Source organism: Schistocerca americana, chromosome 5 (genome assembly GCF_021461395.2).
Source record: "Schistocerca americana isolate TAMUIC-IGC-003095 chromosome 5, iqSchAmer2.1, whole genome shotgun sequence".
Classification (NCBI taxonomy): Eukaryota; Metazoa; Arthropoda; class Insecta; order Orthoptera; family Acrididae; genus Schistocerca; species Schistocerca americana.
The window spans coordinates 241,657,146-241,683,888 of NC_060123.1; the positions used below are offsets into that span (position 1 = coordinate 241,657,146).

The 26,743-nt window shown below is 44.7% G+C and overlaps 1 protein-coding gene across 2 annotated transcripts in view; it reads left to right on the top strand.

The window, feature by feature from the left end:
• LOC124615460 (potassium/sodium hyperpolarization-activated cyclic nucleotide-gated channel 2-like) overlaps nucleotides 1–26,743 on the top strand; it is a 287,867-nt gene that overhangs the window by 19,628 nt on the left and 241,496 nt on the right. The window lies entirely within an intron of this gene.

Genomic DNA, 26,743 nt, shown 5'->3' on the forward strand with positions numbered 1-26,743 from the left:
AGAAGCGACTCTCATCGCTGAAGACGACACGTCTCCATTCGTCCCTCCATTCACGCCTGTCGCGACACCACTGGAGGCGGGCTGCACGATGTTGGGGCGTGAGCGGAAGACGGCCTAACGGTGTGCGGGACCGTAGCCCAGCTTCATGGAGACGGTTGCGAATGGTCCTCGCCGATACCCCAGGAGCAACAGTGTCCCTAATTTGCTGGGAAGTGGCGGTGCGGTCCCCTACGGCACTGCGTAGGATCCTACGGTCTTGGCGTGCATCCGTGCGTCGCTGCGGTCCGGTCCCAGGTCGACGGGCACGTGCACCTTCCGCCGACCACTGGCGACAACATCGATGTACTGTGGAGACCTCACGCCCCACGTGTTGAGCAATTCGGCGGTACGTCCACCCGGCCTCCCGCATGCCCACTATACGCCCTCGCTCAAAGTCCGTCAACTGCACATTCGGTTCACGTCCACGCTGTCGCGGCATGCTACCAGTGTTAAAGACTGCGATGGAGCTCCGTATGCCACGGCAAACTGGCTGACACTGACGGCGGCGGTGCACAAATGCTGCGCAGCTAGCGCCATTCGACGGCCAACACCGCGGTTCCTGGTGTGTCCGCTGTGCCGTGCGTGTGATCATTGCTTGTACAGCCCTCTCGCAGTGTCCGGAGCAAGTATGGTGGGTCTGACACACCGGTGTCAATGTGTTCTTTTTTCCATTTCCAGGAGTGTATTATGGACGTAGCTACTTCCTGCAATTGCTGTCTGATTGTGTAATCATACAATAGAGAATCTTTATGTCTATGTATTCGCAATACATTACTTTCGTTTATGATGAATATCAATTGCCACTCACTGCATCACTAATGCGAAACCACAGGAAAATAAGTGCAAGACCCCAGTGTGACCGATTCTAAAGCACTGCTAGCGCATTTGGAGACACTGTCTAGTAGATATGACAGCAGATATGGAACAGACTCAGAGACACGCCCTAGGATCTCAACACATCGTTGTACGCAGTACGAAAGTGTAAAAGTTGCTCGTCAAACTTAATCGGGATTCTTTGAAAGAAAGGTAACATAGTTCTGGCGAGAACCTTTTGTAAATTTGGAGAAACTGCACATCGCCGCCACCATCGTATCAGGGTGCTACACAATTTCTGTTACAGGCTTCTAGGGGTTGCATAGGGGACTTAGAACATAAAAATTTTATGTGGAACCCGTTTTCAGAAATGAAGCGTTTGGATGTGTAAGTAGAATATATCTGAAGGACATCCTTACAAGGTCGAGAGTGCAATGTTCCGTGGACAACCATCGTCAAACCTCCTAGTATGTAATTACAACAGACACTGACGATGACGCACTCTTCCCAGTTTGTGTGCATATTGTCAAGCGGGAGATTTGAAAGTGATTAGATCTTCAGCTTATTTTACATCCCAACGGTACATTTCCGGATATGGGTTCGTTGTCAAGACTGCATCTACTAAGTCCTCTCCAGAAACTCTACATGTTTGCAATAGCAGTTGAGCAACACCCCATACATTGCGTGGGAATGATGAGAATATAAGCAGAGACATTGCTACCCATACAGTAGCGTACTGACGGCCGCTTTTCCCTCGGTCGATTGAGTTTGCAATAAGGCAGAAAATATTAGGTTGGTATGTAAGTTCGTAGCGTTTTTGTTTTGCGCGTTCGTAATGTGTTTGCTATGGTTTAGTTATCGATCATCATTTTTGATTTGTTGTTCACTGGTGCTATTTGAGTTTATATTTCCTCATTTTGTCATTTGAGATACTGAGTGGAGCTGTGGACGCTAGAAAATGTAGTGTCAAGGCTAGAAACTTTTCGACCCCCGTCGTACGGTATAGATGAAGTATAGCACAAGGTCTTTAACACGTCAGTGAGGAAATCCAGATATAACTTTGTTTTCGCTATAAAACGTTCCTTGAGGTACTACGAACTGTACCTTTCCGACTGAAAATCACGAACTCAGTCGAGCATTTGAGACGTTTATCTGTAACTAGTATTAAACCACATCGTGGACACGTCATAGACGATTTTGTGTTGTTTTCAAGGTAGCGTCACCGCCCACCAGAACGTTGCTGGTTGTTCTAAAACGTAAGCAGTTCACAGAGCTGCATCTCAAACGCATTGCACATTTAAGATCTCAGGACTCTTTGAAATATTCGTTTTAGGTCACTGCTCCCCAGCTAATATTATTTAATTCAGGATCCTCTACCGTCAGGATAATTCTAATTGTAAAAGTTTGGGACAGCCTGTACGTTTTACTCAAATATTTTTATTCTACCAAGGATTGTGCTGTCTTCTGTTGCTTTAACATGATGCACTGAAAAAATGACTTTTTGGACTTCTTGAATGTACTTTTTCAATGAAACTAATGTTATTAAGAGGGTGTGCAGAAGAATGATGCCTCCGATTTTTTTTTTATGTGAAAACTCAAAGCTTTTAAATAAAACAAATATTATTAACATTTTACACCTTTGTTATTCATGTCGTCGCAACGGTCTACCACTAGAGGACTCCAAATTGTAGCGTGTAATTGGTGGTGTGTAATGTAACTACAGTATGTCGGTGTTTGAGAAACGTCTTGCTGTAATCGAGTTTCGTCCACACATGGAGCATCCTCCCGTTCAGCATAACAATGCCAAACCACGCAAGAGTGCTGCGACATCAGCAACAGTCCGACGGCTTGGGTTCTCTGTCATCGGTCATCCCCCATACCGTCCCGACTCCAAGTTTCCACAAGTTAAACAGCACCTTCGAGGAGTTCACTTTGACAGTGATCAAGTGGTCCAAGTAGTGGTGAGGTGTGGGTGGCTCTGTCAACAAAGTGGAAAATTCTATAGTGACGGTATCAACAAACTGGTGCCTCATTGGAAGAAATGTGTTCGTCCTCGGGGTGATGATGTTGGTAGTAAATATGTTGATATGAAGAATAAAAATCCAGAATCTTAATAATATTGATTTCATCAAAAACTATTTTCACATAAAAATTTCTGAGTCATTGCTTTTCAGTACGCCCTTGTATTAATCAGTACCCCGTCAGCCGGCCGCGGTGGCCGCGCGGTTATAGGCGCTGCAGTCCGGAACCGCGAGACTGCTACGGTCACAGGTTCGAATCCTGCCTCGGGCATGGATGTTTGTGATGTCCTTAGGTTAGTTGGGTTTAAGTCGATCTAAGTTCTAGGGGACTGATGACCTAAAATGTTAAGTCCCATAGCGCTCAGAGCCATTTGAACCATTTGAAGTACCCCGTCATATGTGAGCCCTCATGGATTCAATAAAACGGCGTCAAACGTTTGAAAAAGCACTTAGAAGTACATAAACCTTCAAAATATTTAAAGGACGTCTCAGTCCCCTACTGGCTGTAAAATGTTTAATGCAGTGCTGACGATGATTACTTTTAAACAGCTTATTACACTACTGGCCATTAAAGTTGCTACACCACGAAGATGACGTGCTACAGACGCGAAATTTAACAGACAGGAAGATGATGTTGTGATATGCAAATGATTAGCTTTTCAGAGCATTCACACAAGGTTGGCGCCGGTGGCGACACCTACAACGTGCTGACATGAGGAAAGTGTCCAACCGATTTCTCATACACAAATAGCAGTTGACCGGCGTTGCCTGGTGAAACGTTGTTTTGATGCCTCGTGTAAAGAGGAGAAATGCGTACCATCACGTTTCCGACTTTGATAAAGGCCGGATTGTAGCCTATAGAGATTGCGGTTTATCGTATCGCGACATGGCTGCTCGCGTTGGTCGATATCCAATGACTGTTAGCAGAATATGGAATCGTTGGGTTCAGTAGGATAATACGGAACACCGTGCTGGATCCCAACGGCCCCGTATCACTAGCAGTCGAGATGGCAGGCATCTGATCCGCATGGCTGTAACGGATAGTGCAACCACGTCTCGATCCCTGAGTCAACAGATGGGGACGTTTGCAAGACAACAACCGTCAGCACGAACAGTTCGACGACGTTTGCAGCAGCATGGACTATCAGCTCGGAGACCATGGCTGCGGTTACTCTTGACGCTGCATCACAGACAGGAGCGCCTGCGATGGTGTACTCAACGACGAACCTGGGTGCACGAATGGCAAAACGTCATTTTTTCGGATGAATCCAGGTTCTGTTTACAGCATCATGATGATCGCATCCGTGTTTGGCGACATCGCGGTGAACGTACATTCGAAGCGTGTATTCGTCATCACCATACTGGCGTATCACCCGGCGTGATGGTATCGCGTGCCATTGGTTACACGTCTCGGTCACCTTTTCTTCGCATTGACGGAACTTTGAACAGTGGACGTTACATTTCAGATGTGTTACGACCCGTGGCTCTACCCTTCATTCGATCCCTGCGAAACCCTACGTTTCAGCAGGATAATGCACAACCACATGTTGCAGGTCCTGTACGGCCCTTTCTGGATACAGAAAATGTTTGACTGCTGCCATGGCCAGCACATTCTCCAGATCTCTCACTAATTGAAACGTCTGGTCCAAATGGCTCTGAGCACTATGGGACTCAACTGCTGAGGTCAGCAGTCCCCTAGAACTTAGAACTAGTTAAACCTAACTAACCTAAGGACAGCACAAACATCCATGCCCGAGGCAGGATTCGAACCTGCGCCCGTAGCGGTCTTGCGGTTCCAGACTGCAGCGCCTTTAACCGCACGGCCACTTCGGCCGGCTCGTCTGGTCCATGGCGGCCGAGCAACTGGCTCGTCACAATACGCCAGTCACTAGTCTTGATGAACTGTGGTATCGTGTTGAACCTGCATGGGCAGCTGTACCTGTATACGCCATCCAAGCTCTGTTTGACTCAATGCCCAGGCGTATCAAGGCCGTTATTACGGCCAGAGGTAGTTGTTCTGGGTACTGATTTCTTAGGATCTATGCACCGAAATTGCGTGAAAATGTAATCACATGTCAGTTCTAGTACAATATATTTGTCCAATGAATACCCGTTTATCATCTGCATTTCTTCTTGGTGTAGCAATTTGAGTGGCCAGTAGTGTATAATGTGAAGCCGTAAGTCACGGAAAAAGAATGTTACATTCTTAAGAAAGACTTAGTTTGGTAACATACAGTAGGATTTCTGCGTCTACGTGCATCACGTGACTTAGTGAATGAGGTGATATGCAGCAATATGGGTCTGAGCGAAAGTGATCGAGGAGGCGCAATAGCAAGACGCTAGAATCGCATTTGGAAAGACGGCGGTTCAAACCTCATCCGACCACCCAAATTTACGTTTTCCATGATTTCGTTAGATCACTTCAGCAGTTGTCGAAACGGTTTCTTCGAAGTAGATGCGGTCGATATCCTTCTCCAATACGAGCCTCTTCTCCTCCCTAATGATTTCGCCGTCGACGGAACGTTAAACCCTAATTTTCCCTCCATCATGCTATCATAGAGCACTGAACGGCAAATTTATTAATACAAAAGACTCTGTATGTCGAGACCAGCGCTAACTATCTTAACGACATCGGCGCCGCCCCTTTGTTAATAAGGGCGGAAGACGAGCAGAAGGATGAAGCATCTTCTCTGTGGCAGAACTGGTTCATACGAGTAGGAACTGCCAATAGCTAGACGAAACTTGAGTTTACAGCTGTTGTACGTCGATATCACCGACGTTTACGGCGCCGTAAATTGAAATATGTGTCTCAGAGCCTGTAATTGTACAGCGACCGACGCAGGTCACCGTACCATTCTTTTCCACGACATTAGTTCCAGAACAGTAAGCGCATAAATCTTTCTATCTTGGCGTTTACTTTCAGTAACAGTTGGAGTGCATAATTCGCTTAGGTTCGCACTACAGTAAGTGCAGGCTGCCTTTTATTTCAAGTAGAGAGATGAAATAAAGTAAGAGAAGAAGTTTATGTGGTACTTAATCTCTCTTGTCCACCCAAGAACGCGCCGAGAATGCAAAACTTGGCTCACTCGCTGTGAAAAATATGTAATTCATACGAAAAACACAAAACGCACATCTACTCCTCTCTCTCTCTCTCTTTATCGCTCTTCGCGTGTGCGCGCGCGCGTGTGTGTGTGTGTGTGTGTGTGTGTGTGTGTGTGTGTGTACGGACAGAGTCATTTTCTGTAAAACTTAAAATTAGGAATTAGATTGAAACCACGCTTTTGATAACACCGAAAATTTGTGTGAGTCAATTGCTGATCAGACAAAATGTATCAACATTATCGTTTCTCTAAAAAAAAAAAAAAAAAAAAAAAAAAAAAAAAAAAAAAAAAAAAAAAAAAATCATCGTCGTCATCATCATCATCATCATCATTTAAGACTGATTATGCCTTTCAGCGTTCAGTCTGGAGCATAGCCCCCCTTATACAGTTCCTCCATGATCCCCTATTCAGTGCTAACATTGGTGCCTCTTCTGATGTTAAACCTATTACTTCAAAATCATTCTTAACCGAATCCAGGTACCTTCTCCTCGGTCTGCCCCGACTCCTCCTACCCTCTACTGCTGAATCCATGAGTCTCTTGGGTAACCTTGTTTCTCCCATGCGTGTAACATGACCCCACCATCTAAGCCTGTTCGCCCTGACTGCTAGATCTATAGAGTTCATTCCCAGTTTTTCTTTGATTTCCTCATTGTGGACACCCTCCTGCCATTGTTCCCATCTACTAGTACCTGCAATCATCCTAGCTACTTTCATATCCGTAACCTCAACCTTGTTGATAAGGTAACCTGAATCCACCCAGCTTTCGCTCCCATACAACAAAGTTGGTCGAAAGATTGAACGGTGCACAGATAACTTAGTCTTGGTACTGACTTCCTTCTTGCAGAAGAGAGTAGATCGTAGCTGAGCGCTCACTGCATTAGCTTTGCTACACCTCGCTTCCAGTTCTTTCACTATGTTGCCATCCTGTGAGAATATGCATCCTAAGTACTTGAAACCGTCCACCTGTTCTAACTTTGTTCCTGCTATTTGGCACTCAATCCGTTTATATTTCTTTCCCACTGACATTACTTTCGTTTTGGAGATGCTAATCTTCATACCGTAGTTCAAAAATGGTTCAAATGACTCTGAGCACTATGGGACTCAACTGCTGAGATCATTAGTCCCCTAGAACTTAGAACTAGTTAAACCTAACTAACCTAAGGACATCACATACATCCATGCCCGAGGCAGGATTCGAACCTGCGACCGTAGCGGTCTTGCGGTTCCAGACTGCAGCGCCTTTAACCGCACGGCCACTTCGGCCGGCTTCATACCATAGTCCTTACATTTCTGATCTAGCTCTGAAATATTACTTTGCAAACTTTCAATCGAATCTGCCATCACAACTAAGTCATCCGCATATGCAAGACTGCCTATTTTGTGTTCACATATCTTAATCTCACCCAGCCAGACTATTGTTTTCAACATATGATCCATAAATAATATGAACAACAGTGGAGACAGGTTGCAGCCTTGTCTTACCCCTGAAACTACTCTGAACCATGAACTCAATTTACCGTCAACTCTAACTGCTGCCTGACTGTCCATGTAAAGACCTTTAATTGCTTGCAAAAGTTTGCCTCCTATTCCATAATCTTGTAGAACAGACAATAACTTCCTCCCAGGAACCCGGTCATATGCCTTTTCTAGATCTATAAAGCATAGATACAATTCCCTGTTCCACTCATAACACTTCTCCATTATTTGCCGTAAGCTAAAGATCTGGTCCTGACAACCTCTAAGAGGCCTAAACCCACACTGATTTTCATCCAATTGGTCCTCAACTAATACTCGCACTTTCCTTTCAACAATACCTGAGAAGATTTTACCCACAACACTGATTAAAGAAATACCTCTGTAGTTGTTACACTCTTTTCTGTTTCCATGTTTAAAGATTGGTGTGATGACTGCTTTTGTCCAATCTGACGGAACCTGTCCCGACTCCCAGGCCATTTCAGTTATCCTGTGTAGCCATTTAAGACCTGACATTCCACTGTATTTGACGAGTTCCGTCTTAATTTCATCCACCCCAGCCGCTTTATTGCACTGCAATCTATTGACCATTTTCTCCACTTCCTCAAATGTGATCCTATTTCCATCATCATTCCTATCCCATTCTACCTCGAAATCTGAAACATTACTGATCGTATTTTCACCTACATTGAGCAACTCTTCAAAATATTCCCTCCATCTGCCCAAGGCATCCACAGGATTCACCAGCAGTTCTCCTGACCTGTCCAAAATGCTTGTCATTTCCTTCTTACCTCCCTTTCGAAGACTGCTAATTACACTCCAGAATGGTTTTCCAGCAGCTTGATCCATAGTCTCCAACCTGTTTCCAAAGTCTTCCCACGATTTCTTCTTGGATGCTGCAATTATCTGTTTGGCTTTGTTTCTTTCTTCAACATAACTTTTGCTGTCTACCTGGGTTCTGGTATGTAGCCATTTTTGATACGCCTTCTTTTTCCTTTTACAGGCTGCCTTGACTGTATCATTCCATCAAGCTGTTTGCTTCATCCTCCTTTTACACACTACTGTTCCAAGACATTCTTTAGCCACTTCTAGTACTGTGTCCCTGTACCTTGTCCATTCCTTTTCCAATGACTGTAATTGACTACATTCAACTAACTGGTACCTTTCTGAGATCACTGTTATGTAGTTGTGCCTGATTTCCTTATCCTGGAGTTTCTCCACTCTTATCCTCCTACATATGGACCTGACCTCCTGCACTTTCGGCCTCACAATCCCAATTTCACTGCAGATTAAATAATGATCAGTGTCATCAAAGAATCCCCTGAATACACGTGTGTCCCTCACAGCCTTCCTGAATTCCTGATCTGTTATTATATAGTCAATGACAGATCTGGTTCCCCTGCCTTCCCAAGTATACCGATGAATGTTCTTATGTTTAAAAAAGGAGTTTGTGATTACTAAGCCCATACTGGCACAGAAATCCAAGAGTTGTTTTCCCGTTCCTGTTGGCTTCCATATCCTCTCCAAATTTACCCATAACCTTTTCATACCCTTCTGTTCGATTTCCAATCCTGGCGTTAAAATCACCCATGAGCAGAACACTGTCCTTGTCCTTTACTCTAACAACTACATCACTGAGTGCCTCATAAAAACTATCCATCTTATCTTGATCTGTCCCTTCACAATGCGAATATACTGACACAGTCCTAATTTTCTTGCTAGACACTGTCAAATCTATCCACATCAGTCGTTCGTTTACATACGTTATTGCAACTATGCTGGGTTCCATTTCTTTCCTGATGTAAAGCCCTACACCCCATTGTGCTATTCCTGCTTTGACTCCTGACAGGTAGTCCTTGTATTCTCCCACTACCTCTTCTTTCTCATCCCTTATCCGAATGTCACTAACAGCTAAAGCATCCAGCCCCATCTTACTTGCCGCCTCTGCCAGTTCTACCTTCTTCCCAGAGTAGCCCCCATTGATATTAATAGCTCCCAATTTCATTACCATTTGTTTGCCAAGTCGTATCTTAGGAGTCCCTGGTTTGTCAGTTAGAGGTGGGACTCCGTCACCTCCAAAGGTCCGAGGCATTTTGCTCTGATTGTTGCCAGCATCATATTTAAAGTACCAGGGAAGCCGGTTGCTAGCCTTACTTGCCCCGAGTCCCATTGGGTTTTACCCCTAACGGCTGAGGGACTAACCGGTGGATTTGGTAGTCTTTGCCGTATGAGCACAAAGGTGACCACGACTCAGAATATGTCCGAGATGCCCAGCCTTATTCCAAAGCAACTGGTATCCCGACTGTCGGGACCACTTACTTGGCCACTCATACGTTGCCTGTGGTTCATGAACTAGGACATGACTACAGGAACCCACACCGTGAACCACAAAAAAAAAAAAAAAAAAAAAAAAAAAAAAAAAAAAAAAAAAAATACAGCGAATGAGCATCGTATTATACAGAATATTCCGTACTTTCACCTGAGAACGATTTTAGCAATTGAATGCTGCAGTTTTTCATTCGGTGACAACTGTATCTTTCTCGTAGTTGGGAAGGGTAGAAACAAGCCGTCAAACGCCGTGTTGATAATTTTCAACTCTACTGCGTTCTTAGAAGTAGAGACTGTTTATATAATAAAACTTTTTTACACCTGTAGCACAGATCCAGACGAATATTGATCATCCTGGCGGCTAATACACAATTCTGTTGAAACTAGAAGTTATCCTATCTTTCTCCTAGATACATTGTCTAACAGATCAGCTAATACCTTATGATCACCCGTCTACAGGCGTAATCTTGCGCAGCGTAGTCAGCAGCAGTAACCGGCCGAGACACAAACAGCAACAGAGAAGTAACCGATTTCGTGACTTTTACGAGTTTCTAACCACGAGCAAATTTTAAAATATCATCTGTGTGCTTTAATAGTTTAGTTTCCTGAGTTTCTGCGTGTTTGTTTAATACCTAATAGCCACAGCTCTCGCGTATTCGTTTACGTCGGAAAGTAAACCGATTTTGTGACATATTACAAATTCTCAATAAGGGGCACGTTATTTAGATTCACCTGACTGCTTCGGTAGTTGGGTTTTTGAATCTCTGCGTATTAATCTAATTTATTAGATACAGTTCTTGCGTTTTCGTCAGACTCTACAGTAGAGTTGTGCCGCACGTGCCGATAGTCCGTTTATCTGCATAGTTTAGTTTTCCACGGTCTTTAGTATGGACAGGGACTGGGATTGTTGTGGGCGGATGCGAGCTGAGCCGAGTTGGTGACACTTCGCTCTCAGCTTCAGGCTGTGATGGCTTCGGCTACGCAGCTTGAGGCTGCAGTGGATGAGCACCACTGTTGTGGGACGGCCGTGGGGATCCAACGGACGTCCAGCACGTCCGAGTCCTCCGGTCGGTTCTCACCGGTAGCCAGCCCAGTTACTGCTCTCATTGCGATTGACCCCTCACCTGTGGTCGAGTGGGAGGTCGCCCCGGGGCGTATCAGGCGGCGAAAGACTTCCCAGGCGGCCGCACGTAAGGCCTCCCCGGTTTGTCTGACAAACAGGTTCCAGGTGCTGTCTGTGGCTGACAGCGGTGGCCGTGCGGTTCTAGGCGCTTCAGTCCGGAACCGCGTGACTGCTACGGTCGCAGGTTCGAATCCTGCCTCGGGCATGGATGTGTGTGATGTGCTTAGGTTAGTTAGGTGTAAGTAGTTCTAGGGAACTGATGAAAAAAAATGGCTCTGAGCACTATGGGACTCAACTGCTGAGGTCATTAGTCCCCTAGAACTTAGAACTAGTTAAACCTAACTAACCTAAGGACATCACAAACATCCATGCCCGAGGCAGGATTCGAACCTGCGACCGTAGCGGTCTTGCGGTTCCAGACTGCAGCGCCTTTAACCGCACGGCCACTTCGGCCGGCAGGGGACTGATGACCTAAGATGTTAAGTCCCATAGTGCTCAGAGCCTTTTTTGTGGCTGACACTGTCGCTGAGGCGGATGCTGTCACCTGTCCTGTTTCAGAGGAAACCTCTCAGCCTGCAAGATCCAGACAATCACAGAGGGTGGGATTATTGATAGCTGGGAGCTCCAACGTTAGGCGCGTTATGGGGTTCCTTAGGGACATGGCTGCCAAGAAGGGTGAGAAAACCAATGTGGATTCCGTGTGCATACCGGGTGGAGTCATTCCAGATGTGGAAAGGGTCCTCCCGGATACCACGAAGAGCACCGGGTGCAGTCAGTTGCAGGTGGTTGCTCACGTCGGTACCAATGATGTGTGTCACTTTGGATCAGAAGAGATTCTCTCTGGTTTCGAACGGCTAACAAAAGTGGTAAAGGCTGCCAGTCTTGCTCACAAGATGAAAGTGGAGCTGACAATTTGCAGCATAGTCGACAGGACCGATTGCGGACCTCTGGTACATAGCCGAGTGGAGGGTCTGTATCAGAGGCTCAGACGGTTCTGCGACCGTGTAGGCTGCAGATTCCTCGACTTGCGTCAAAGGGTGGTTGGGTTTCGGGTTCCGCTGAATAGGTCAGGTGTCCCCTATACGCAGGAGTCGGCTACACGGATAGCAGGGGCTGTGTGGCGTGGACTGGGCTGTTTTTTACATTAGAAGGTCACGGGAAATCACAAGGCTTCAGTCACAAACGGTGCAGGCCGAACACAGGAATAACGTTGATACAGAAACCATCGGTATAACAGTCGTAAATTGTCGTAACTGTGTTGGGAAAGTATCGGACTCCAAGTTCAAATTCAAATGGCTCTGAGCACTATGGGACTTAACATCTATGGTCATCAGTCCCTTAGAACTTAGAACTACTTAAACCTAACTAACCTAAGGACATCACACAACACCCAGCCATCACGAGGCAGAGAAAATCCCTGACCCCGCCGGGAATCGAACCCGGGAACCCGGGCGTGGGAAGCGAGAACGCTACCGCAGGATCACGAGCTGCGGGCGGACTCCAAGTGCTGGTGCTCAAATCGTTATCGGCACTGAAAGCTGGCTAAAGCCGGGGATAAGCTCAGCCGAAATTTTTACGAAGAACCGAACGGTGTTCTGAAAAGATAAGCTAACCACGGTTGGCAATGGCGTGTTTGTTGCTGTTAGATGTAGTTTATCTTGTCGCGAAATTGAAGTAGATAGTTCTTGTGAGTTAGTACGGGAGGGTAAAATGGTTCAAATGGTTCTGAGCACTATGGGACTTAACTTATGTGGTCATCAGTCCCCTAGAACTTAGAACTACTTAAACCTAACTAACCTAAGGACATCACACACATCCATGCCCGAGGCAGGATTCGAACCTGCGACCGCAGCGGTCGCGCGGTTCCAGACTGTAGCTCCTAGAACCGCTCGGCCAGTACGGGAAGAGGTCATTGTCGGCAACCGGAATAAAATAATAACTGGATCCTTTTACCGACCTCCCAGTTCAGATGATACAGTTGCTGTAAGGTTCAAAGAAAACTTGAATTTGATTTCAAACACGTACTCGAGCCATACGATTATAGTTGGTGGTGACTTTAATTTACCTTCGATATGACGGCGAAAATACATGTTTAATTCCGGAGGTACGCATAAAACATCATCCGAAATTGTACTAAACGCATTCTCTGAAAATTATTTCTAGCAGTTCGTTCATGAGTCCACGCGAATAGTAAACGGTTGTGAAAACACACTTGACCTCTTAGCAACAAATAATCTTGGGTTAATAACGAGCATCAAAACGGATGCAGGGGTTAGTGAACATAGGGTTGTCGTAGAGAGACTGAATATTGTAACTCCCAAATCCTCCAAAAATAAACGAAAAATATACCTATTCAAAAAAGCAGATAAAAATTTACCTGACGCCTTCCTGAGAGAAAATCTCCACTCCTTCCAAATTAATAATATAAGTGTAGACCAGATGTGGCTTGAATTCAAAGAAATAGTATTGGCAGCAATTGAGAGATTTATACCAAATAAATTAACAAACGACGGAGCTGATACTCCTTGGTACACAAAATGGTTCAGAAATAACGAAACAAACATGCCAAATTTAAACAGATGCAAAATCCAAAGGTTGGCGATCTTTTACAGAAGCTCGAAATTTAGCGCGGACTTCAATGCGAGATGCTTATAACAGTTTCCACAATGAAACTTTGTCTCGAAACCTGGCAGAAAATCCAAAGGGATTATGATAGTATGTGAAATATGTTAGCCGCAAGAAACAATCAATGCCTTCTCTGCGCGATAGCTATGGAGATACCATCGAAGACAGTACTGCCAAAGCAGAGTTACTAAACACAGCCGTCCGAAATGACTTCACAAAAGAAGACGAACTCATTAATCCAGAATTCGAATTGAGAATAGCTGCCAACATGAGTAACGTAGAAGTGAATATCCTCGGAGTAGTGAAGCAACTTAAATCACTTAATAAAAGCAAGTCTTCTGGTCCAGACTATATACCAATTAGGTTCCTCTCAGAGTATGCTGATGCATTAACTCCACACTTAAATCATATACAACCGTTCGCTCGACGAAAGATCCGTACCCAATTACTGGAAAGTTGCACAGGTCACACCAATATTCAAGAAAGGTAGTAGGAGTAATCCTCTTAATTACAGGCCCATATCATTAACGTCGATACGCAATAGGATTTTGGAACATATGCTGAGTTCGAACATTATGAATCACATCGAAGAAAACGGTCTATTGATATACAGTCAACGTGGGTTTAGAAAACATCGTTCTTGTGAAACACAACTATCTCTTTAGTCGCATGAAGTGTTGAGTGCTATTGACAGGGGATTTCAGGTCGATTCCGTATTTCTGGATTTCCGAAAGGCTTTTGACACTGTACCACACGAGCTGCTTGTAGTGAAATTGTGTGCTTGTTGAATATCGTCTCAGTTATGTGGCTGGATTTGTGATTTCCTGTCAGAGAGGTCACAGTTCTTAGTAATTGACGGAAAGTCATCGAGTAAAACAGAAGTGATATCTGGCATTCCCCAAGGTAGTGTTATAGGCCCTTTCCTGTTCCTTATCTATGTAAACGATTTGGGAGACAATCTGAGCAGCCGTCTTAGGTTGTTTGCAGATGAAGCTGTCGTTTATCGACTAATAAAGTCATCAGAAGATCGAAACAAATTGCAAAGCGATTTAGAAATGAAATCTGATTGGTGCGAAAGTGGCAGTTGATCCTAAATAACGTAAAGTGTGAGATCATCCACATGAGTGCTAAAAGGAATTCGTTAAACTTCGGTTATACGATAAATTTTAGTCAAATCTAAATGCCGTAAATTCAGCTAAATAACTAGGAATCACAGTTACGAACAATTATATTGGAAGGAACACATAGAAAATGTCGTGGGGAAGACTAAACAAAGACTGCGTTTTATTGGCAAGAAACTTAGAAAATGTAACAGATCTACTAAGGAGACTGCCTACAGTACGCTTGTCCGTCCTCTTTTAGAATACTGCTGTTCTGTGTGGGATCCTTACCAGATAGGACAGACGGAGTACATCGAAAAAGTTCAAAGAAGGGTAACACGTTTTGTTTTATCGCGAAATATGGGAGAGAGTGTCACTAAAATGATACAGGATTTGGGCTGGATATCATTAAAAGAAAGAGCGTTTTTCGTTGCGACGGAATCTTCTCACAAAATTCCAAACACCAACTTTCTCTTCCGAATGCGAAAATATTTTGTTGACACCGACCTACATAGGGAGAAACGATTACCACGATGAAATAAGGGAAATCAGAGTTCGTACGGAAAGATTTAGGTGTTCTTTCTATCCGCGCGCTATTCGAATGCTTCAAATGTCTCTGAGCACTATGGGACTTAACATCTGAGGTCATCAGTCCCCTAGAACTTAGAACTACTTAAACCAACTAACCTAAGGACATCACACACATCCATGCCCGAGGCAGGATTTGAACCTGCGACCGTAGCGGTCGCTCGGCTCCAGACTGTAGCGCCTAGAACCGCACGGCCACTCCTGCCGGCGCGCTATTCGAGATTGGAATAATAGAGAAATGTGAAGGTGAAGTGTTCATCTTGACTAAGTGTCTCCTAACTCCTTGATGCCTCATCGACAATATATGGCTCCAGATGTTAGCGCAACGACACACAATCCGTATCTGTTGTAGTACAAGGAGGAAGTTGTTGAGTTTTAAATTGGTATTCGACGGTACACGATTATATCTCACATCTGTTTGACTTTGTTAATGTCGCGTGAATTTTGTTAACCATAGCGTGGGCTGGAATTATGATGATGCTCTTCACACGGTCCGTGGTACCCAGAATCAGTGATGTATTTCGTTCCAAAGACGGACAAACAAGCTATTAAGTAGGTGATCATAATGTTTTGGCTTATTAGTGTATATACAAATGAAGGTTCTCGCACCATGTCGATTCAGTAACATCTTCTTGGGTTTCTGACGAAGAGGAATGTGCAAATGTGCCTTCTAAAACGTCGCGGGTACTCGTTATTCCGGATTGGTCTGCCTGTCATTTGATGCATCCTGCCTCTGTCTCAGCCTGCTTCGACCTTCGGCACGAAAAGGCAAGAAGCTTATGTATCATTTGCCTGAAGATCTCACTTTCATTGTTTCGTGATCTAACCAGTATGTTCTGACGCCCAATACATTCGTAATTAACAATATAGTGTTCTCCTTAAGAACACTACGAATCCATGCAATGGAGCCAAAATTTTCAACATGTTTCATCGAATCGCTTCGTAACATTTTACGTACAGTTAGCTGGTTTACATTTTAATTTTACCACAATTTGGTATTGTTTCACATATTGTATGTCAAGAAAGAGAGAAAACTGGACCATGTCTAGAATTTAGAGACATTATTTTTTTTTCCAATCGTATTGACCAACTAGGATCACGTTAACAACTTCAATCCCTCTTCTTCCTTTGTTGTTGTTTCCTATTTTTCCAGTATACCCTCATTTTCTCCCCATGTAGTCCCTTCCTTTCTTCTGTCCATGTTGTTCCCGATTTTTTATTTCTTCTGCTTTGAAACCCTTCCAAATTTAGTATTTTATTTTTAAAACGGTTTCTTTCCGCTATTTCTGATTCGTTGGTGTTGTTTCTTTCTAGATCTTTCCTTACTTCTGTAATCCACGCTATTGCCGATTTCTTCTTCCAGAAATATAGGATTATTTGTTTTGTTAGTCTGTTTCCATCCATTTGGTAGAGGTTTCCGAGAAAGGTTCATCTTCGTTTGTCCATTAAAATCAGTTGTTTTGTTTTTTGTTGAATTACATATAATGAGTACAATTTTTTGCGTATGATAATGAATGAGTTTCCAGAAACTCAGAAAATGTGAACAGTAGTTTAGTATCGCCCCAGGCTAGAACGAAATCAATCAAGTAAGTTTCATGGACGTTATTATTTTTCAGTCGACTATGGTTATGTCTTTGCGTCATGTTTGTTAACAGCAGAGATCTTTACTAACAAAAAATGTTCAAATGTGTGTGAAATCTTATGGAACTTAACTACTAAGGTCATCAGTCCCTAAGCTTACACACTACTTAACCTAAATTATCCTAAGGACAATCGAACCTCCGCCGGGACCAGCCGCTTTACTAAAACATTCATATTCATCTATCATGATGGAAATCTGAAAAAAAACTACAAAAACCATTTACAGTAGAACACATAGTACAGTATATACATACAGTCCCTCTCTTACATCATATATGAAACTAAGGTCGTACTATAAATATTTGAAGGTCATATTGAAACGGCGAGCAGTTATTATAAAGAACAACTTAACATTATCAATAAAGGTAACTTCTTGTATTATATTCTCATTGTCATCTGCTGTATTACTATTACTAATTTTGCCTGTTAACATATTTTGCTGAAACAGAACTTGAAGTTAGGTCCACACTCCCAACAGCCAAAATAAGATTTTGTCTCCTTTGCCAGTGCGTGTGATATTGTATATATGTTCTTACTGAGTAATTCCCACTAAGTGTGGTTCAAATGGCTCTGAGCACTATGGGACTTAACTTCTAAAGTATCAGTCCCCTAGAACTTAGAACTTCTTAAATCTAACTAACCTAAGGACATCACACACATCCATGCCCGAAGCAGGATTCGAACCTGCGACCGTAGCAGTCGCGCGGTTCCAGACTGAAGCGCCTAGAACCGCTCGTCCACTCCGGCCGGCACACATATTTCATGTATTTGATAGTGGTCTTAGCAGATATGAAAACTAATTTCTCAACAATGTTTGAACCAATGAACTTTTTAAAAATTTCCATGGTAGATAAACTGCCTACAGCAAAGTATTTTATTATTTTCCAGTTTTCTAGTTCATCACGTTGACGGAAATGCAAACGGCTGCCCCAAAACGCAGCGGAAACGTAATTGTTCAGCAACACGAATATTACTGTGTAATATGTATCAACATTCCAAAAACAAAGTTTCATTGGTATAAATCCCATCTCTGAGTGAGGTCGATATTTTTTTCCCCGTGATGCTACACTTTCTCGCGCCAGTTAGGTAAGCGTGATTCCCTTGTTTGTATCCACTATATGTCCCTTGATGCTGTAACCACATTAAATTCTTATATTGCTTCCGTCTTATAAACTGCTCGTCGTCAAGGAGACGACTGATTGATCACTCATCACCTTGTGTTCATGTGGAAGGAGCCAACGTCTTTTTGCAGGTTGCGAGTTGTACACACTCATCTAACCCATGGCTTCATCCTGCGTAATGAAACGACAATCCTCCCCCCCCCCCCCCCCTACCCACCTCGCCACTTTGTTAATGGTGCCGCCACACATAGCAGGAGAACGACCTCTTCTTACAATACGCCGGCGAATGCTCTAAGGATTCCATATCCTTGATAATGGTCAACGCCGAAAGAACAAACAGTGTTTCATGCATTCTCCAATAGACTGAGTTTTAATCCCAGCTTTAATGTATTTGCCATAACGGATCGAGGTGTGGGCCACTTGTGAGAGGTGCCACCCAATACACGCTAAATACCATGTCTGACCTCCCATATCAGCCCGGTCTCTTGTCTTTTATTTTGATCTATTGTCATCTGAACCTTTCTAATCCTCGTTATGATGTCAGACCCTTCTCTTTTAATATGACTGCCCCCCCCCCCACCCTCCCCCCAACCACACCTTCCAGCGGTCTAGAGGAATGTTGTTCATTACATAACTGTTCCATCTCTGCATCGCACTGGCTAGAGATGGGGCTTTCTGGGAGTCTTCTCGTCTCAGACGGGGCCCGAGGATTCCTCATCTGCTCCCCGGTTTATGAAATGACCCGACCCTACATTCACTTTATATCTCGTGCAAACCCCATGCATCGCTACTACCCCTAATATTCCGGTACTGCCATTAGCACGCCACAACAATCCGACCATATGGCCATTGCCACTAGCCGGTGACATTAAAATTTTACAGCTTATTTTCTGAACAAGGAACTGATGACCTCATAGTTTTCTCTCTTAACCCCTAAAATAGCGCGACGGGACATCGTTTTTCTGTTATTTTCACTAATTTTGCAGCTGTCGAAATGCGAAGCTACTAGGGCGAATCAGACCTTTGGCCCAATGTTTTTCAAAAATGGCTCTGAGCACTATGGGACTTAACTGCTGTGGTCATCAGTCCCCTAGAACTTAGAACTACTTAAACCTAACTAACCTAAGGACATCACACACATCCATGCCCGAGGCAGGATTCGAATCTGCGACCGTAGCGGTCGCGCGATTCCAGACTGTAGCGCCTAGAACCGCTCGGCCACTCCGGCCGGCCCAATTTTTTTATTAGGTGAAATAAGGTACATATAGGTAATTACAAATACACATAGCCTAGTAATCTACGTACCTTACACTATTTCTCCACATAGTTCCCACACCGGTTCTGGGATTTGTCCTATTGCAGCACTACATCTGAGATGCCCCTATGGTAGAATTCGTCCGGCTGACTGTGGAACCACCGCCGGACTGCTGCCTTGGCTTCGTCGTTGAACGTGAATCGCTGTCCTGTGAAACTTCTTCAGCCGACGGAAAACACGGAAATCACTAGGGGCGAGGTACAGACTGTATGGTGTGGGGTCCAGACTCTCCTAGTGAAATGAACGGAGTTTGTTGGCGGATCTGATTACTAGAAGCGGCATTGCATTGTCGTGGAGGATAACCACGTTCACCACATATTCAATCTCTAGGCGCTTCCTGCTGATGGAAGCCCGCAAATGTGACAGTATGGAACAATAACCGTCGGAAATTATGGTTGCACCTAGTGCACGAAATCCATCAGGAGCGATCCACGGCGATCCCAGCAGACCTTAATATCACTTCCCGAACAAATGGTACTGAACGGAAATTTTGCCACAGGCGAACTCGGATATGCCCACACCATGTTCTGCTGCTTCCATTCTGGCGTGAAATGCAGTATCCATGTTTCATCGCCAGTAACGATGCGGTCCAGGAAACTCACCATTCTCCGCATACCGCTGGCGATTATGTAGTGAAGCAATCACTCCCTCGACTTTCATCATGCCTTCCAAATATTTTGATACCCACTGACATAAAAACTTCCGATGCCGTAAGGACCTGTGAACGGTATCGTAAATACTCACGTACAAAATGCCAAACCCTCGGGAAATGTCCTTGAGGTGCACACGACGATCCATCCACACGGAAAATGTTGTCAGCCAGCGACGAGCGTGACCTCAGCAACGCTTTTCAAGAAAGTCTTCGCGTCCTCTTACGAACACCACCACCTCATAAGGCTCAAACTGAAACACTTTTCCCCATATGTGAGCTGTATTTACCTAAGGATTTCGATGGGCGTTCGTTCCTCGCTGCATAGAAAACTAATCACGTTTCGTTGCTTTTTGGTCATCAGTCTACTGACTGGTTTGATGCGGCCCGCCACGAATTCCTTTCCTGTGCTAACCTCTTCATCTCAGAGTAGCACTTGCAACCTACGTCCTCAATTATTTGCTTGACGTATTCCAATCTCTGTCTTCCTCTACAATTTTTGCCCTCTACAGCTCCCTCTAGTACCATGGAAGTCATTCCCTCATGTCTTAGCACATGTCCTATCATCCTGTCCCTTCTCCTTATCAGTGTTTTCCACATATTCCTTTCCTCTCCGATTCTGCGTAGAACCTCCTAATTCCTTACCTTATCAGTCCACCTAATTTTCAACATTCGTCTATAGCACCACATCTCAAATGCTTCGATTCTCTTCTGTTCCGGTTTTCCACACACTACTTAACCTAAATTATCCTAAGGACAAACACACACACCCATGCCCGAGGGAGGACCTGAACCTCCGCCGGGACCAGCCGCACAGTTCATGACTGCAGCGCCCTAGACTGCCCTGCTAATCCCGCGCGGCGGACGTCTGTTGCACAACATCCATCTTGAACTACTGAAGGCAATGCCTCGCCGCGGAGCTACCGGCAAATAAAACCGCGCCAGTCCAAGAAAGATTCACCTCTAGGAATAGATAATATTTCCCACTCGCAGCAGTCATTTGGCTAAAAAAAAAAGAAAAATAAACAATCTGGCGGCTAAGACTTTGTAATTCACTCTACAATCTCCAGTATTCTAGCAGTTTAGCATACAACTAGAGGTGGAAATAACCGTTATATTCTGTGGCCAAATCGGCGTTATTTCTTGCCTTATTCGGTGTTATTTCTTGCGGCAGTCGGTGTTATTTTTTGCCACATTCGGAGTTGTTTTTTTCCACTTTTAGTGTCATTTTTCTTGCCAAGGTCATTGTAATTCGTTTCTCAAATGCGGCGTCGATATTGCCAAATTCGGTGTTTCTTTGTCAAATTGAGTGTATTTTTTTGCCATTATCGATACTTTTTGATCAAATTAGATGCTGATTCTGAAATTTTGGGCCAGCCGCTGTGGCCGAGCGGTTCTAGGCGCTTCAGTCCCGAACCACGCGACTGCTACGGTCGCAGGTTCGAATCCTGCCTCGGGCATGGATGTGTGTGATGGCCTCGGGTTAGCTAACTTCTAGGGGACTGATGACCTCCGATGTTAAGTCCCAAAGTGCTCGCAGCCATTTGAACCATTTGAAATTTTGTCCTGTTTGTTTGCCAAATTCTGTCTTATTTTTTGCCAATTTTGGGTTCTATTTCATCATCATATCAAAGTTCGTTACACGGGAAATGAAATGTCATTTTTAAAATTATACATGAGCCTCAGTCTTGAAGAGATTAGAAGTCAAAATGCAAATTTAACATTCGGTAATGATCAGCTACGAATACTGACAAACTACAGTACTCAGATTTATACTACCTAGTATGCCGAAATTACAAATTTCAACGTTTCTGGTAAAAATCCGCGATATAGTGTTATTTCACGAAAACCGGTAATTTCGTGTCTTTTTTCGCGTTTTTAGTTTTCGCGAAATGTTCCTGTCCCTACATATAACCTTTATCTCACGGCTACGTATTTGTTTCTTCACGAAGAACATTCTGCATTGCTGCGAGACACATTCAGGACCTCCCCCGTTCAATAACAGTTGCTTTGACGACACGTAGCACGCCGTCTACATTTGTTGGCGACTCGGCCGGGCGCTGCGGGGAACGCGGCGCTATAAGAAGTGGTTATCGGGCGGAGTAAGGTGCGGCGGCAGCAGCGGCACAATCTCCCGCGGCCCATAAAGGTCAAGTGCGGGGTGCCGGGCTGGGCACCGGCCGGCCGCGCCTCCCTCCCCTCCCCACCCCTTCTCATCCCGCTTATTACGCCCGCTGCCGGCTGCCGGCTGCGGCGCAGTCGATGCCGCCGCCCAGCAGCTATCGACGCGGACTGGCCGTCGACGCGCGCGGCGGAAGTCTCACAGCAGCGGCTCGCGTCCCCGCCTGCCGGACGCAGCGTAGGGAAAATGGCCGGCATTACCGTCGTGCTTCATTACCGACCACCTAAATTAACTTAGTCCCCCGCCAGTCGTTACAGGAACTTGCAGACACGCGTTTGTCGGTATACATGTGACAGCATGCGTACTTACAAGGGAACCTCTCCATCGCACCCCCCTCAGATTTAGTTATAAGTTGGCACAGTGGATAGGCCTTGAAAAACTGAACACAGATCAATCGAGAAAACAGGAAGAAGTTGTGTGGAACTGTGAAAAAAAGAAGCAAAGTATACAAACTGAGTATTCCATGCGCAACATAGGCAACAACAAAGACAGTGTGAGCTCAGGAGCACCGTGGTCCCGTGGTTAGCGTGAGCAGCTGCGAAACGAGAGGCCCTTGGTTCAAGTCTACCCTCGAGTGAAAAGTTTAATTTTTTATTTCAGACAATTATTATCTGTCCGTCCGTCCGAAGCGAGGTAATTGCTCTTATGTTTTCATCACTTTTTTGGGAGCGATTATCACATCCACAAGAAAACCTAAATCGGGCAAGGTAGAAGAATCTTTTTACCCATTCGCCAAGTGTACAAGTTGGGTGGGTCGACAACATATTCCTGCCATGTGCCGCACATGCCGTCACCAGTGTCGTGTAGAATATATCAGGCGTGTTTTCGTGTGGGGTGATCGGTTGACCTGTGACCTTGCGATCAAATGTTTTCGGTTCCCATTGGAGAGCCACGTCCTTTCGTTTACTAATCGCACGATTTTGTGGTGCGGTCGCAAAACACAGACACTAAACTTATTGCAGTGAACAGAGACGTCAATGAACGAACGGACAGATCATAACTTTGAGAAAATAAAGAAAGTAAACTTTTCACTCGAGGGAAGACTTGAACCGAGGACCTCTCTTTCCGCAGCTGCTCACGCTAACCACGGGACTACGGCGCTCCTGAGCTCACATTATCCTTGATGTTGCCTATGTTGCGCATATACTACCCAGTTTGTATATTTTGCTTATTTTTTCCATAGTTCCACACAACTTCTTCCTGTTTTATCGATTGATCTGTGTTTAGTTTTTAAAGGCCTATCCACTGTGCCAACTTATAACTAAATCTGAGGGGGGTGCGATGGGGAGGTTCCCTTGTTAGTATGTTCCAAAACGCCGCGCATAAAAATGGTATTTTTCAGTGCTCATACCACGTGTTCTCTTGGTGATAAAAACGATGCGTCATAGCCCTTTGCCTACGTACCATTTGTCTACACAAAATAAGGATCGTCTTATGTTATGTTATGTTAACCAGGGACCTAGAACCGGCGGAGAGGCACCGTCCCCGCCGCAGCCGCAGTAGTCCGCAACCCCAAGACGACTACCGCAGTCCACTTCACCCTTCCGCCGCCTCACACCGAACCCAGGGTTATTGTGCGGTTCGGCCCCCGGTAGACCCCCCTTCTCCCCCCCCCCCCTCCCCGGGAACGTCTCACACCAGACGACTGTAACCCCTATGTTTGCGTGGTAGAGTAATGGTGGTGGTCGCGTACGTGGAGAACTTATTTGCCCAGCAATCGCCGACATAGGGTAGCTGAGGCGGAGTAAGGGGAACCAGCCTGCATTTGCCGAGGCAGATGGAAAACCGCCTAAAAACCATCCACAGACTGGCCGCCTCACCGGACCTCTTAAACACAAATCAGCCGGGCGGATTCGTGCCGGGGACCAGGCGCTCCTTCCCGCCCGGAAAGCCGTGCGTTAGACCGCGCGGCCAACCGGGCGGGCTAAGCATCGTCTTAGTGTCACTATCCTACAGTACAGTGTCAAAGTTCTTCCTGATTATGCAAATGGAGCGTTTTTTTCTGCATTTGATCTTGTCTACGGTGGGCTTCATGGCACTTATGTGCCACAATTTGTTCATGGGCGGTTTCTCAGAAACCCCCCCTAAAAAGTTATACAGAGTATATAAAAAAAATCATTCGATTTGGCACAATATACAATGACTTGTGTTTTTTGATGAACGGGATACTCATAACGTTTTTTCATGCCTTTCCATATGTGTTCAATATGCCTCCCTTGAAATGCACGGTACAGTCTTGAAGCGCGCGACCGCTACGGTCGCAGGTTCGAATCCTGCCTAGGGAATGGATGTCCGTGATGTCCTTAGGTTAGTTAGGCTTAAGTAGTTCTGAGTTCTAGGAAACTGATGACCTCAGATATTAAGTCCCATACTGCTCAGAGCCATGTGAACCATTTGAAATGCACGTCATGTGTCAGTGTGGTGTTCGAATTGTTCACACACTGCAGCCAGCATGTCTTGCGTTACAGCTTCCACAGCTGCCGTTATGCGATGTCTCAGTTCAGTCAATGTCGTTGTTAAGGAAGACACATAAACAGAGTCTTTTTATAAACTCCACAAGAAATAATCATATACAGTCAGGTCCGGTGACCTTGGAGATCAGTAATGTAAGGCTGAATCATTTCGTCCAGTGCACTGATCCGTCGTTCAGTAATCCTTTGATTTAAAAATTCCCGCACTTCCAGATGCCAGTGTGGCGGTGCCCATCCTGTTGATTAATGAAGTCGTTCGAATCAGTCTCCAACTGTGGGAAAAGAAAGTTCTCAAGCACATATAGAGATGTGTTTCCTGTAGCAGTGTTCTCGGCAAAGAAAAATGGACCATACACCTTTTCCTGTGAACTGCACAAAACACATTAAATTTTGGAGTCCCTCTCATGATGTACAACTTCATGCGGTTGTTTCGTGCCCCATATTCTCACATTACGATGGTTCCTCTTTCCATGTAAATGGAATGTTGCCTCGTCACTAAACACTAATCGCGGAAGAAAACTGTCATCCTCCATATTGCCAAGAACGAAATTACAGAACTCCACACGTTGTTGTTTGTCACCTTCACGAAGAGCTTGCAGTTGATGAATATTGTATGGTTTCATGCGTAAATGTCGACGCAACACACGCCAGCGGACATCGGGGACATGTTGAGCTGTCGACCTGCGTGGCGAACGGATTTCTTCGGACTCCTTGTGAAGCTATGGCGGATGCGTTCGACGTCTGTGTCTGACACTCGGGGACGGCCCGGCGATTTGCTTTTACAGAAACAACCTGTTCCTCGGAATTGTTCGTGCCATCGTCTAATGCTCTGTGCTGTAGTAGGATCCACACCATACCTAGTAGGAAAGTCACGCTGAGAAATTATTACTGACCCCCACTGCCCAAAACGTAAAACACAAAACGCTCCCTGTTGTCCCGACACCATTTTTAGTAGAACTGAAGTGGGCGCACACTGCTGCTACCCAGCGGGAACCATGAAAAACTCGAGAGTCTGCTTTTTTCCAACAGTATGTTGTTCACGCACGTGTCTCAACTAACATAAGAGTTATGATTTTTTTTAATTGGATAATTCTTTTTGTTACACCCTGTATTTTTTCGGTCACCAGTGGACCAAAACCCAGCCGAGGATACCAAGACGGAAATGCACAGTGAATGGCTGAAATTTTTATGGTACACTCCTAAGATCCTGGCCTAAAACAACCTTGAACACTTACTCGATACATTTGTCCGTTTCCAAGATACAAAGGTACAAACTTACCCTACTTCTACACCTAAAGTCCGGTATGACGCGTAATATAAATAAAATACAACAGCAGGAAATTGCTCAAATGTTTCCGGTATATTCTCTAGGCATTTATTTAAAAGAGTCATTTCCCCGTTATCAAAAATGCTTATTCGTTATCGAGAATCATCCCAAAAACTTGATTTTTGGCTACCAAAACCTAGATGCGGACTTCGAGATGGGCATGCACAGCAAATGACTGTATGTTTAACGATGTATTCCTGATACCCAGTTCTTGAAAAAACTTGAAAATTTTCTTCATATCTTTATCCGTTTCTGTTGTACACGCAAAATATGCATGTAAAATGCAGTGTGAGGCTAAAACGCAATTCATAAATTGACATAGCCCGGAGAAATATGCTGTAAAGTATCTTCATTATCATCAGAGAACCTTATTTTATAGTACTGAAGCACAGGCAAAAATTCTTTTGCATGACAAATCCGGCCTGATGTGTGAAATTAGTTTTCCGTTAGTTCAGTTTCACACAAATACACTAGCCAAATTTTATTTACCGGTAATTTTCTTTTCCTATGAGTTACGTGCCCTGCTGCAGCAGAGAAAAGAAGGGAACCAGCGGGAAAACGCTCCTACTGGAGCACAAAAAATATATTCTGTTGCTGTTTATTTAGAAGACTGTGATTGAAAAAGGGGGGGGGGCGTACTAGCTGCTTCATTCTACTTTCCTCAGCAGCTTTTAAAAATGTTTCCAAAAATTTTGGTATGCGAACACATTCAAGCTTTTTAGGATGAAGGAGAAGAAGAGAGTGGCATTGGCGAAAATACGAAAAAGTAATAAATACTGGAAGGTAGGAGACAGTGTTGGTGGTATAGAAAGAGCGAAGGAGGCAA